Source organism: Notechis scutatus, chromosome 3 (genome assembly GCF_049901735.1).
Source record: "Notechis scutatus isolate UNSWTSFEM ecotype Mainland chromosome 3, rNotScu1.2, whole genome shotgun sequence".
Taxonomy (NCBI): domain Eukaryota; kingdom Metazoa; phylum Chordata; class Lepidosauria; order Squamata; family Elapidae; genus Notechis; species Notechis scutatus.
This window is the reverse complement of record NC_142011.1, coordinates 22,000,869-22,015,205: the sequence shown is the minus strand read 5'-3', so window position 1 is coordinate 22,015,205 and position 14,337 is coordinate 22,000,869. Positions and strand designations below refer to the sequence as shown.

General features: G+C 37.6%; 1 long non-coding RNA gene across 1 annotated transcript in view; it reads right to left on the bottom strand.

The window, feature by feature from the left end:
* LOC148131100 (uncharacterized) overlaps window positions 1-2,953 on the bottom strand; it is a 58,232-nt gene extending 55,279 nt beyond the window's left edge. The window contains exon 1 of the long non-coding RNA XR_015748320.1: window positions 2,901-2,953. This is a non-coding gene — a long non-coding RNA (uncharacterized LOC148131100). The remainder of the gene's footprint in view (window positions 1-2,900) is intronic.
* Window positions 2,954-14,337: the final 11,384 nt, after the last annotated feature.

Genomic DNA, 14,337 nt, shown 5'->3' with positions numbered 1-14,337 from the left:
GTTGCCACCTGTTAAGACCTTTTTGATAACCTTTGCCTTTCAATTGGGCAAGTGCTTCATCCTGATTAGTTCATATTTCATAGATTGTGGTTTCAAATATAATGTATGGGTACTTGTAACTCACCATATTGATCGATTATTCAGTAATTGAGGAGCAGATAAGGGTAACTTAACATTAGATGTAAATTCTCTTTAGTTGTAGATATCTATAATGCCACACTGGGTTTAGACATGTGAAACACCTTTACCTTCTGTTTTCCTCTTCTTTCTATTTTTATCTCATTTCATAGGGAATAAAAGCCTTCTGAAAAAAATCAAGAGGGAGAAGGGAAGAACATTTTCACTTCCTAAAGACTTGTTATCCTCATTGGTTAAAAGAGCTTCCCTCTCTATGGAAGACAAATGCACAACAGAGTGCTTCCCTCTTCTACCTTCCACCAATCATGATCATGCAACCCTCATCAGACCATACTGTGGTCAGATGAGAATTGTGTGGTAACATGATAATTTCATAAGTTGTCAACAGTGGGCGGTGCAAAGGGAAGTCTTCTTCCGTACTTCAGGGAAGAATAACCGAATAACAGAGTTGGAAGGGACCTTGGAGGTCTTCTAGCCCAACTCCCTGCTCAAGTAGGAGACCCTATACCATTTCAGACCTTCTGAAGGCAAGCCATTCTCACTGTTAGGAAATTTTTCCTTCATTCTAAGTTGCTCCTCTCCTTGATTAGTTTCCATCCATTGTTTCTTGTTTGGCCTTCTGATATTTTTGAGATTAGGTTGACCCCCCTCTTCTTTGTGGCAGCCCCTCATTATCAGAATCCTGCGATCATGTCACCCCTATTCCTTCTTTTCAGAAATTATTTGAATTTCTGAAAATTTATTTTCAGAAATTCAAAAAAAGCTATTTTTTTAAAGACAACGGCAAACTGTGAGAAGTTCAGTTTCAAAAAATAATGCTGAAAAAGCAAATGAATGGAAAACTAGCAAAGCATAATCTTGAATCATGCCTTGAAAAGAGAGAGGAGGAGAGAAAATTGCAGTGGTTTTGGGAATTTCCCTTCTTGCCACCTTCACCATTGTTTATTGGTTAGCTCCGGTTCAGTCTACAATAATAGTCATCCCTTCTTTTGAAAAGCACTCTTCTTTCCTGTTTGGTGGTCATGGTGATTACATACATACATACATACATACATACATATATATATATATATATATATATATATATATATATATATATATATATATATATATATATTCATATTCTTAAGTTTTCGCGGGTACCCGAACAAAGCTGAATACCATATATATATGTATGTATATATACATATACATATATATATATACATATACATATACATATACATATACACATACACATACACATACACATACACATACACATACACATATACATATACATATACATACACACACAGTATCATTTTACTTTTAGGAATCCAATGCATACTATTTCCTCACTCTAGAATCTTATCCCACCAACAAACTTATGAAACTGTGTGACCTAAGAGAAATGGTGTCTGCTCCCCTAGCCTCCTATCAGTTTTGCAACTCAGTGTGGAATTGAACTGAATGCTTCCTTATCCTAGTTTAACCCCCAAAACACTTAATTACACTCTTCGTATAGTGAACAAAAGCACAGGCAGATGATGGTATACCTATTCCAATATGCTATCATGTTCTATTAACTAGTAATGGGCAGCTTTGAGGCTGGGTGACTTAACCACCAAGTTACGGATGGGCAACTTTAACTATTAAGCTGTTGACAGGCAATTTCAATGGCTAAGCCAAGCTTTGGCAGTGGCTGCAAATCATTTAACAAAAAAGACAGGATGCTGTTCGGAACAGTTTACATTTACTCAGGAGCAGAGACCCTATAAACTTTTCTAGGCAGGAGAGAACTTTGGATCTATCACACATAGAACTGCATAGAATAACAAGGTTGGGAGGGACCTTGGAGATTTTCTAGTCCATTGTCCTGCTTGAGCAGAAGACCCTATACCAGGGATGTCAAACTCAAGGCCCAGGGGGCAGAGGTTAGTGGTTTATTAAATTCATAAATAAAATGAAAATATGTTGATAACACATTATCGTAGGTTTAATAACTCATCATCCTGTCTCCCCATTCATCATTTTAATGTCAAAGGAAATGTAGTGTTTCATTTCCCAGCAATCTGAAAGTTGAAGTACATTTTGAGGTTGCAGAAGAAAACAAGTCAAAGAACAATCCACCGTATACATTCCCACAAAACCACTAATCTTGACATGTTGTCAAGAGCCAACTCAGAGCAGAGACTCGTGACAAAACAACAGGGAGACTCTCTTCTTAAGGATGGGTGATTCTTCTATTTTTCTTTTCAAGGAGGAACTCTATTGGATCCTATCAAATTTCATGCAAGGTAATGTCATCTCAGTAGCCTAGATTAGTGCAAATAAATGAATCACATAAGGATATAGTATCTCAAGGTCGCCCTCTTGACAACACCCTTGTGAATAGGTTAGTCTGATAGGTAGGGAGTGGCTCCTGATCACCCAATTAATTTCATGGTGTGAGCTGGGATTTGATCTCAAACTTTCAGTTAGAAATGTAATACTTTAACATTTTAACATTTAGCAACCATCCCACACTACATTTCAATATCTGTTCTTCAATTATAATTATTAAAGAATAATAGTATAATTATTCTTCAATTATTGAATATATTTACTTCAAGCAGAATGTTAGAAACATAAGCAAACTGAATGACCCCAAATATCTCAAATCATAACAGCAGGAAGTAGGAATAACCTTGACCAAACTATGTAAGGCACTAAGGATTTAGATAAAATTTTTACTGTTCTCTGAGCAGATTTCTTGCCATGGGTAATTCCATTCTGCTTACCTAAAATTCCCGGTCTATTTTTCAGACATCTGCAGATGCCTTCACTTCCTCACTGAATCTCTGTTGAGTCTTTCAACAAATATTTGCTGCTTCTCAATATCACCTAAGATATTTAGTGCTGGGAACAAGATGAGTCTTTACATAGTGGGGGCAGAGTCTATATTCCCAGATTCTTGACTAATGTAGATTTGGGAAATTCAATTTTCAGTTTCTACTCGTGGCTTATATTAAAAAATTATAAACTGAAAGTCAAGAAGCTGATCTAGAAAAGAATTCTTGCTTTATTCTGAGAATCAATGTTTAATAGCACTTTTATTGGGGTATCTGATAATGTGAGTTGTTGCTTATAAGAACTTCTGCTTTTTAATAAAATGTGTTATTCCAAAAAATGTGTTAATCTACTAACCTCTTTCTGAATTTTAGTTTACTATATATTAACATGGCTCTCCTTTATAATGATTTATTCTGAGAAACAGCTGATAGTTGTTACTAAAAATTAAGAGACAAGAAAGCAATAATTTTGAGCTTTTGATAGCTACAATACTGACGTGTTTTTCCACTTTTGTATAGCCAAGAAAGCCCTTCAGAATCAAACCGTGGTCCTGCAAAGCAAGGGGACCAAAATACAAAGTCCTTTAATGCCTCATAGCTACTTTGGGTAGATGCTCCTGTAAAAGTGGCCCAGAATGTTTTCTACTCAAGATTCAACATTCTCTCCCTTGAGCCAATTCAAGTATGTCCTCTATCTTCCATACTAATATTACTGAGAAAACAGAATTGGGAAGTCCATATTTTTCTGGTTAAAAAATAGTTCTTCCATGAGAAATATGCAAACTGTATGGAGAGATGAGTGAAATGTCCTCCGTAACAGAGAAAGATGGACAATCTGTGTGACTTGCATTTCACTTCAAGAATTGCTTTTAAGCCAGAGGTGAGCTTTGATGAAAGAGATAGATGTGACATCACGGAAATATTTTGCAAAGAAGAAAGTAACGCTGGGATTGCAAATGGGTAACAGAGGTGGACAAATAAAGATCATCAGCTGGTAAGGTGTATGGCTAGAAACATGACAGGAGTGGCAATGCAGACTGGAATGCAGAAATTCATCAGCACCGTGTCAGGTAGATAAGAACTTCATGAGATAGTTGTTGCATACAAAGATCCCGCTTTAGGAATTAACAATCCTAATTATGATCTTCATATGAACTGCCATTCATCAATGAACTGCCATGCCACACCACCGTTGACTGAATGATCTAAAGCAGGGGTGTCAAACTCAAGGTCCAGGGGCTGGAACTGTCCTGTGGGGTGCTTAATTCAGGCCCATGGGGTTGCCCTGGAAGCAGCAAAGGACCAGCCTGTGGAAACTCTGTCAGCAAAAACAGAACTTGAGAGGGCCACGTGCATCCTCCCGAGCTCCATTTTCACTGGCAGAGGGTTGCAGGAGGCCATTGCATCACTGGTGGGATTCAAAATCTTTTACTACTGGTTCTGTGGGCGTGGTTTGGTGGGCATGGCAGGGGAAGGATACTATAAAATCTCCAGTCAGAGGTGGTGTTTTCTGGTTCTCTGAACTACTCAAAATTTCTACTACCGGTTCTCCAGAACTGGTTAGAACCTGCTGAATACCACCTCTGCATCGCAGCCGAAAATGGAGCTTGGGAGCGGGTTTTTGCAGAGTGCTTGGGCTTCCACAGGCAACCCTGACTTGAGTGACATCAAGCTGGCCATGCCCACCCTGGACACACTCACTTCAGCCTCCCCCCCCCCAAGGTCAAACACAAGCATCCAGATCAGTTATGGGATTGTTTTACTTCTCACATAACTGGTAGTGCCTTAGGTTCCAATAAATACAGTAAAATCTCCATTCAATCAGGAACATTCAGGAGTCATAATTACCAAAGCAATCTCTTTCAAGTAGAGATTGCTTTACAGAGTCTTTCAAAGGAAAGGGGCTGCTGCAGAGAGGAAGGGGTTGGAGGGGCTGCCACAGGGTGGAGCTATTTTCTAAAGCTCCTGTAGGCCAGACAAGGGATAATAGATGGAAACTGAACAAGGAGAGATTTAACCTGGAAATAAGGAGAAACTTTCTGACAGTGAGAACAATCAACCAATGGAACAGCTTGCCCTCGGAAGTTGTGGGAGCGCCATCCCTTGAGACTTTCAAGAAGAGATTGGACTGCCATTTATTAGAAATGGTGTAGGGTCTCCCGCTTGGGTGGGGGGTTGGACTAGATGACCTATAAGATCCCTTCCAACTCTGATTATCTGTTATCTGTTATCTGAAAGTGGGATTTCTTATGGATGGAGAGTGATCTTCTTGTACTACAACAGGACCAAGGGGTATATATTAACATCATTCATTGCACACAATCATACATTTGGCAGATATGTGGTCTCTATCACTTGCTTCCATTCAGATAACAGATAATAGATAACAGATAATCAGAGTTGGAAGGGACCTTGTAGGTCATCTAGTCCAACCCCCTGCCCAAACGGGAGACCCTACACCATTTCTGACAAATGGCAGTCCAATCTCTTCTCGAAAGTCTCAAGTGATGGCGCTCCCACAACTTCCAAGGGCAAGCAGTTCCATTGGTTGATTGTTCTCACTGTCAGAAAGTTTCTCCTTATTTCCAGGTTAAATCTCTCCTTGTTCAGTTTCCATCCATTATTCCTTGTCTGGCCTTTGGGTGCTTTGGAAAATAGCTTGACCCCTTCCTCTCTGTGGCAGCCCCTCAAATATTGGAAGACTACTGTCATGTCTCCCCTGATCCTTCTCTTTACTAGACTAGCAAGCCCAGTTCCTGCAACCATTCGTTGTATGTTTTAGTCTCCAGTCCCCTAATCATCCTGATTGCTCTTTCTAGAGTCTCAACATCTTTTTTATAATGTGGTGACCAAAATTGGATGCAGTAGGTATGGTCTTACTAAGGCTTTATAGAGTGGTATTAGTACTTCCCTCGATTTTGATTCAATATGAAAAGAAATCACCACGAGGGATGATGAATAGTAATGTAATAGCATTTATATTGTACCAAAGGGAAATCTTGCTCTTGAGAGACCATTGCCCATAAATTTGGCACAAACGCAATTTGAGCCAAGCTCCAAGTGAAACCATGTCTGCCCAAACAGATCTTCTTGTTCGATGCAATAAGGTAGTATTTAGAAGCCTAAAGTCCAGTGCACACATCCTAATTTCCTCTCTGCTATTGAACAATAGATTTCTGGAAAAGTCTTTCAGTATCCTGGGAAAGCAATGCATGATATGTGTATAGTTTGATTATTGAGTGGTTTTTTTTTACAAACTTCAGCTCAAACATGGTAGTTTCTTGGTCAGAGGAGTATAAACCATGTTAATGGATCTTGATTTTGCAGAGGAATCCTCTATCCCCAATTGTTTCTGCCTGATTTATACCATCAGGCAAAGAGTGTGCACTTTCAACTTGTGGGGTTAAGTGCAGAGAACTGCACCTTCTCTGTTGAAGAGCCTAAATCCAGTTGATTCACGATCTACAATAAATTTTCAATTGAAAACTTATTTTATTTTTATTTATCCAAATTTAGAGGTCACTTAACACTTGCGTGATTAAGGGCAGCTTGGAATGATACCTTCCACCCCAGAGATTCACACAGATGCCATCCTCGTGGCATTTAGGAACCTGTTAAGAACATGGATGTTCTCCCAGATTGTGAGATAAAGCTGTTGGAAGTCCTCTTTTCATTCCATTTACTAAATATGTGGCATGGCTAGAATATCACTCTGCTGGTCAACCAACTTCTTTTCTTACTTGTATCTCTATTTGTTATTTCTTTTTCTATTTTATAAGCTGTCCTTAATCACTAAAGTGTGAAGTGACTTCTAAATTTGGATAAATAAAAATAAAATAAGTTTGTTAAATTGAAGATTTATTGTAGATGGTGAATCAACTGGATTTATCATTGTACAAAATATGAGTACAAGAGAACAAACAGCCAGTATGAAGCAAAATTCCTGCATTTATTTTTTTAAAGTTTTTTTAAAAGGACCAATTCAAATGAACACATAAAAAGGGCCTTTAGAGGAAATGTATCAGTTGTTTTTAGTTTATTTTCTGCCATTGGTAAGGATCCCTTGGATGAAAATTAGGAAAGAAAGATGGAGAAATAAAGAAAAAAGAAAGAAGGGAAGGAGGAAAATAAGAAAGAAAGAAAGAAAGAAAGAAAGAAAGAAAGAAAGAAAGAAAGAAAGAAAGAAAGAAAGAAAGAAAGAAAGAAAGAGAAAAAAGAGAAGGTAAAGAAGAAAAAAGGAAAAAGAGAGAGAGAAAGGAAAGAAGAAAGAAAAAGGAAAGAAGAAAGAAAGAAAAAAGAAAAAGAGAAAGGAAAGAAGAAAGAAAGAGAGAGAGAGAGAGAGAGAGAAAGAAAGAAAGAAAGAAAGAAAGAAAGAAAGAAAGAAAGAAAGAAAGAAAGAAAGAAAGTAAAGAAGAAAAAAGAAAAAGAGAGAGAGAAAGGAAAAAAGAAAGAAAAAGGAAAGAAGAAAGAAAGAAAAAAGAGAGAGAGAGAGAGAGAAAGAAAGAAAGAAGAAAGAAAGAAAGAAAGAAAGAAAGAAAGAAAGAAAGAAAGAAAGAAAGAAAGAAAGAAAGAAAGAAAGAAAGAAAGAAAGAAAGAAAAGAAAAAGAGAAAGAAAAGCACAGCCCAGTAAAAAGGAAACATGTTGGTCTCTGCAAGTTCTAATAAAATCTGTTTACTGAACTGGTTGACCCTTTCCTGGAATCTTCCCTAAGTTTCCCAGAACTTTGTATCATGTGGTTCTTTGGTCATTAATAACTAAGTATGACACAGCAGTTTAGCCTTGCCTTTGCGTTCTAGTAGGCGCCAGGACCGAGCTCACAAAACATCTCAGCTGGGGCTGTGGGATGCAGTGGGAGAGCCAGGCTGCCGTGATGTAGCAGTGAGCACAAGAAAAGAGCAAAGGCAGGAAGTGATTCATCAGTGTACAGTACAACATACTGAACATGGTGAGAAGTGGGGGAGAGGGAATCTACCTCCCATCCATCACCATTGTGAGAACTTTGGATAAGCCGTGACTTGATTTTTCACATCCAGATCAGATCCCACTCTGGAAAAGTTCTACCTTAAAGGAACGGAGGCAACTGTGGATCAACAAATAGAAGGACACAACTGCTCCTTTGGAAGCCACCCACTCTCTGTGTGTGTTTTTTCCCCTGCCTGGAAATGCTTGGCTTCAAAACTAGAAGCCCTCCGGCTTCTTTCCTTTTGGCCCGTCTCTCTCCTTACGTCAAACAGGGGGCTGCTGTCAGTTGCAGATTAAAGGCTCCGTGTGAGATAACAGGGGAAGCTAAAACAAGTCACAGAATGGGGAAGGGACACAGCTAAAAAAAAAACCAAACCCCACCACGTTTTATACATCTGCATTAAAATCATAATCCATGTATACACAACTTGACTTTATGATCATTTTCCAGGAGCTGGATTACCATAACAATAGGAAATAGCTTGGGAATTTGTAGTAGACCTCTCTCTATGATTTAAAACAGGCCAGCCCTGAATCCCAAAGGCCAACAATTACAAATTAACAATGGCAAAAATAACAGGACAATTCTTCTCTTCTTGACCCCTGTCCATCCTTCTCCTCTGCTAAACTAAAGAAAGCTGTAAGAGAAGCCCATTTTTATTTATTATTTATTAAATTTATACGCTGCCCTTGGCTCTGGGTGGCTCACAGCATGATAAAGCAACATTATAAAATAATTAGATTGTTTACTGGCCCTCAGAACAAATGCAATTGGTCTTCCACTAAGAACAGTTCATTTAGTGACCATTTGAAGTCACAAAATGCACTGAAAGCACTTAGGAGCCATTTTTTTACACTTAATGATCATTGCAGAGTCTCTATGCTCACATGATTGTAATTCTGGCAACTGACTCATACTTATCATAGTTGCAATGTCCCAGTGGCATGTGGTCACTTGTCCTTAGCTGTAAAATGGGGGCAAAACTCTTTTCCTTTTTGTTCCCCTGCGTCAGCCAATTTTCTTTTTTAAAAAATTCTGCACATTTTCTTTATGACTAATTGTAACCTCGTTATGAGAGCCAGTTTGGTGTAGTAGTTAAGGAGTCAGGCTTATATCACATGCACATTTTACTTCCACCATATACTGTACTCTTAGCTCACTTTGAACCGTAATGTTTCACAATTTCAGCCTATTCATTTTTTTGTGTGTTTTCTCTAAATCCACAAACATTAAATGTTTTTTTAACCTCTGTATATTTACTGATAAGCAAAATACGGATCTGCACATCCTTTGCCCAGCACAAACCCTTCTGACACCTATTGTAACCTTTCTATCAGGTTTCTGCCAATACTTTCTCAGGCACGTTTACCAAATTACTTTTACTTGCAGTTTTTCTGTTCATTCTTACTATCTTTCCTTTGCCCATGGTTACACTAGCATTTTTTCAATTGGCAGCCAGAGATGCAATCTTCATGCACATATTAAAGAAGTCACACAGTCACTCCATATCAGGTCCCATCCTTATTTTAATTCTTCTCTAGTTTCATCCGCCGCATTACCATTTTTTCAGCATTTTTAACATGTTGAAAGCAAGTTCCTTTCATTAAATCACTCTGAATGTTCTCAGTTGGTTAATTGTAACCATTCCTTGTTTCTTTTAACTTTTCCAACCAACTTTTGCTGTCAGTACACATTATAAAATTTCGTTCATTCTCTCTCTCTCTCTCTCTCTCTCTCTCTCTCTCTCTCTCTCTCTCTCTCTCTCTCTCTCTCTCTCTCTTTCTTTCTTTCTTTCTTTCTTTCTTTCTTTCTTTCTTTCTTTCTTTCTTCATTCATTTCTATTTAATAGTCCACAACACAGCTACCAGAGACTCTAGGCTACGCTACAGGGTCTGTTCTCTTTTAAATAAAATATGTAAACATAATTAAAAATAACTAAATCTCAAGGGATCACCAAAATCTCGGAGATCTTTTGCAAGATTGCTGAAATCTTTTGAGATTCTGAAAGAATTGGTTTCTCTTGATTTTTTTGGATGATTTCTTAGGTGATGTTGGTGCATTTTATAGATATTATTCTCAGTCAAAATTTGGTGGGTTTAAAAAGTTTAGCACTTGGTTTTTTTTTTAAAGGCAGCTATAAATTGGTTGCTGGGATTATGGGAAAATGAAAAAGTATGGAGAAGAGAAATTCTCCTTATCTGTACAAACTATTCCGAGGGCTCACAAGGGTATAAAAAGCTTGTCCATTCTGATCTGAGTGTACATCCACACCCAAAGGTGCTTTTTAAAAAGGCAACTGGACTTTGTTTTTTGTGAAGACATTTTACTTTTCATCCAAGAAGGTTCTTCAGTTCTTGGATGAAGCTTCTAGAACTGAAGAACCTTCTTGGATAAGAAGCAAAATGTCTTCAAGGAAAAATGAAGTCCAGTTGCCTTTTGAAAAAGCACCTTTGGGACAATCATGACCTGGAAGACTGAGAATCTCCATAGACGCCTACATCCATACTAACCAGAAGATTTGATCTAATGCCAGAAAGGCAAACTATAGATTGTCATTAGCCAGGATGTTGAAACTGAAATAATAGATGAAAGGGAACTATAAGCCCAAGTTAAGTAATCATTCTGATTTAGTGCAATTTTTGACAGAGAAAGAATAATTATTGTCACAAGTCTACCTCCAAACCACTCTCCCCCTTAGAAATAGGAAATAGCAATCAGAACTATGCCAAAGTTTGTCTATATATAATGAAAACTTAAATCACAACTTGAATTCTAAAGGGTAATCTGGGCAAACTACAGTTTTATATGTGCTTGAACCAGATACTCTCTCACACAGCCTTTGTAACCCTAACTGCAATATGAACAACTACCTTCTGAGAGGAAGTCCTGCCTAAATCAACTATGCCTCAGTAGACAAGTTTTGTCTCCTAATTTCTGAGAATTTGAACAGATTCAGTACACAGCAAGTGTGTAAATGGCTTGTGCTTGTAAGTGCTCATTGACTTTTGTTAGCGTCACAGTATTTACAAATGGTATCCAGTTACAGGATTGACTGAAGAGGTGGATTTGTGAGCTGGGAGGAGTGAAAAGAGCCAAGTAATCTGGAGACGTTCCACTCTGACGCAAAACGCACTGTTGTCAGAGCCTATGAATTCAGGAGGCTTTTGCTAACGTGAATGAGATTCCAGCAGGCTCCAGCTGGCCTCACAGTTTGCATTGTCCTACTGTTTCCAGGTTACAGACACAGAGAGAACAATAAACTGTGTACAATCTTCTGAGTGTTCACTTTACACAGGGCATATGCCATGGAAAACGTTCTCCTTTAGTTGGAGAACCCAACATTCCATGGTCCTATCCCACTCCCCAGCTCCCCTTCTCCCCATGATTCAGCCATTCCTACGGGGCAATCTGGCACAAAAAAGGAAGTTTTTACAATAGTTTTATGTTTAGAAACAAGTAATTTGCTTCTTTAACCTTTCCCAAGCCAGTGTGATTTAATGAATTGCTGTTGTTGATGATGTTGATGATGACTTTACAGAAGATAATGTTGAGAAAGCACTACGCAATCTAAAACCATCTCTATCGATTGGACTGGATGGAATATGTGACTATTTCTTAAAAAAACTATCCACTGCCATAGCCAAACCTCTAAGCATAATCTTTGAAAAATCTTTCAGGACCAGCTCCTTGCCAAAACTATGGTCACAAGCCACGGTCATCCCCATCTTCAAAAAGGGAGACCACAGCCTAGTTGAAAATTACAGACCAATCTCCTTATGCTGCGTCACCTGTAAAGTCATGGAATCAATTATTAACCAATCCATTATCCTCCACTTAGAGACAAACAACCTATTCTCTAAGAAACAATTTGGTTTCAGAAAAAAACTATCCTGTAATCTGCAACTTTTACACTGCCAAAACATATGTACTACACAACTCAATCAGGGTAAAGCAATAGACACAATTTACATAGACTTCTGTAAAGCCTTTGATTCAGTGGTATACAACAAACTACTCCTAAAACTAAAATCTTATGGTATCTCTGGACACTGCATAACTGGATAGAAGCATTCCTATCAAACAGACAACAAATGGTCAAAATTGGGAGCATCCTATGAAATTCTGTACCTGTCAACAGTGGTGTCCCCCAAGGCAGTGTTCTAGGACCAATTCTCTTCATACTCTACATAAATGACCTCTGTGAACATATTAAGAGCAACTGCATTCTCTTTGTTGATGATATAAAGCTATTCAATACCACAGACAATACTGCTACCCTTCAAAAAGATCTCGACTATGTATCAGAATGGTCAAACAAATGGCAACTTCAAATCTCAACAAATAAATGCTCTGTCTTACATATTGGCAAAAAAAAAATCAGAAAATAAAATACAAGCTGAATAGTCAAGACCTTGTTGATGATCCAAACTCTGTCAAGGATCTTGGAGTACTCATCTCTAATGTTCTAAGTGCTAGAGCCCACTGTAACTACAGAGCCAAAAAGGCATTAAAAGTTGTTAACCTAATCCTGTGTAGCTTTTTCTCCGGTAATATCACACTACTAACTAGAGCATACAAAACATTTACTAGACCAATACTTGAATACAGCTCATCAGTCTGGAACCTGCATTACATATCTGATATTAATACAGTTGATCAACTCCAGAAATATTTCACAAGAAGACTTCTCCACTCCTCTACTCCTCTACTCCACTCCTCTACTGCAGAATACCCTATGCCACCAGACTTGAAATTTTAGACCTAGACAACCTAGAACTATGCCGCCTTCGGTCCAATCTAAGTATAGTATATAAAATCACACATTGCAATGTCCTACCTGTCAATGAATACGTCAGCTTCAACCATAACAATACAAGAGCACACAATAGATACAAACTCAAGGTAAACTGCATCAAACTTGATTGCAGGAAATATGATTTCAGCAGCAAAGTGGTCAATGTCTGAAATACTCTTCCTGACTCTGTGGTTTCTTCCCCCAACCCCAAAAACTTTAACCTTAGACTGTCTACTATTGACCTCACCCCTTTCCTAAGAGGTCTTTAGGGGGCATGCATAAGCGCACCAACTTGCCTACCTTCCCTGTCCTATTGTTTCTTTTTTTTCTTATATGTATCCGTTTCATGTATTCATAACCATGCTTATACTTATACCTGTTATCTTATAATCACTTGACAAAATAAAATAAATAAATAAATAAAATGATGATGATGATGATGATGATGATAATGAAATATTCTTGAAATCACAAAGTTACTTAAAAGCATTACAAACAAATAAAACAATAGAATGTTGGTTGTATTAATATGTAATACATGAAATAACATATAAAAGCCATTATCACAACATCTAAAAGTGGGGAAAATGTATGGGAACACTTCTTGCTTCTCTAATACGAGAAAGGGGGAAGAGAAGGACAAGAGTTGACCAATAGTCTGTCATATACATCTGGTCACATAAAGAATATTAGAGTTTTTTCTGCTGCTTGTTTGAGTAGAACATCTGAAAGATTTAACTCCGGAGAGTCTGTGAGAATTACAACATATTCAGGCCTGGAAACAAAGATAATCAAGCAATATTACCAGATCACAGGCATGTTTAATAAATCAGTATTAAAGATAATAAGATTTATTACAAAGAGAGTCATATTTCCATGCATATATAAATGTATTTGCTTTCTAATGTGCATGTGAAATCATACTTTAATGTATTGGCTTTTAAAATCTTTACTTTTGAAAGCATGCTGATAAATTTTCATTCAATCATTCAGTCATTTGACAAGCTTATATTTTGCAATGAAAGTTGTCTAATAAGGCCTTTTCTAGCAGTATCCAGCATTAGAAATGTACAGATTAATTTAATGACATCTTTATTCCCTTTTATCATTTTGTTAAAAAAACACCTCCCAATGTTCATTAAATGCAACTTAAAATCTTACAAAACATGGAAAATTAGAAGCTAATAAAGAATTTGACCAGTGTCCTTAAGTAGTATAACAGCACTATCATAGGGTACCATGCCAAAGATGCAAAATTACATTCAAATGAAAGCAATAGAAGCAAAAGTGGTAATATGATAGGAGACAATGATTTTATGCACAGTCCCAAAGGTGCTTTTTCAAAAGGCAACTGAGCTTTCTTTGTTTTTTCAGTTCTGATGAACTGAAGTAGCTTCTTGGATAAGAAGCGAAACATCTTCAAGGAAAAACAAAGAAAGTCCAACCTTTTGAAATAAAATCACCTTTAGGACAACCATGACCTGGATGACTGAGAAGCTCTATAGATATTTAGCCCTAGTCACAAGTATTATGCTGGCAAATGGTACATCCTTATTCAAGCACAATTTAAAGACAGAGATTGGTGGTTCCTACTGCTTTCAGTCCTACCAAATGTCTACAGTTAGCA